A 958-nucleotide genomic window follows, 5' to 3' on the forward strand; every position below is an offset into this window, starting at 1 on the left:
AGAGAGAGAGAGAGAGAGAGAGAGAGAGAGAAAGGCAAAGAGACAGTGAGTGTGATTGCTGACCAATCCTTGTCAGTGTCTGATCGATCAGTAAAAAGTAGACAATGGAAACAGTACAATTTCCTTTTGGACAAGCTCATCGTAAGCCATTCATACTTATCATACTACGTACAGGAAAAAGAGTGAACATTATTCTTGACCTCAAAATCCCGCGGCTAATGAGGACCAAGCTCTTTTATGCGCACTTTCTCTTCTAACTGTAGCCTGCTGAATGGCACAAGAAGCAAAGCGTTAACGTGATTCATCTAGATTTCTAGAGAAAGTCAGTAAGAATCTGCAAGATACCCCGTAATCTAGATATATCGATATTTACAACTGTTTCTAGATGAAACCGCATAAAAGCTGCAATAAAGTGATACAATACTATCAACTTACTTTGCTCACAATCTGAGAAGATTTAAAGATTTCTAATTAGATCTACTTCATGCAGCACCAACAACCAGACTCAATTTGAAAATTCACCTTAACTGTCCACTTGCTACACAATAGAGGGAGTCAACAGTTTCAATACCCATTCTTCATATTGAGTTACCTTAGACTCTAGTGTAGTATAAGATGCTAGCCTAGCGGAAACTTGGATCAAATTTTTAGCTTGCACCAAATTGGTGCTGCAAAGAGGAGTTTCACGCACCATTCTTCTTGTGCGGGAAGAGCGATGCCTAGATTTCTCTACAGTGACAAAAATAACTTTGGTGCAGAGATTTTGCTTGCTCCCAGCAGACACGACCGCAAGCAGTGCGACGAGCATAAACCGCCGTCTGTCTCTTCACTGGCACGCGCGCAGCCAGCGGGTGACAGATCGCAAGGATGTAGGCTAGGCCTTGTACTTGTATGCCTATGTAGATCTAGAGCACTGACTGTACTGACTGGTTTAGAATAATTAGAAAAGGGGGGAGGG

The sequence above is a fragment of the Aplysia californica genome, unplaced genomic scaffold (genome assembly GCF_000002075.1).
Source record: "Aplysia californica isolate F4 #8 unplaced genomic scaffold, AplCal3.0 scaffold00364, whole genome shotgun sequence".
Classification (NCBI taxonomy): domain Eukaryota; kingdom Metazoa; phylum Mollusca; class Gastropoda; order Aplysiida; family Aplysiidae; genus Aplysia; species Aplysia californica.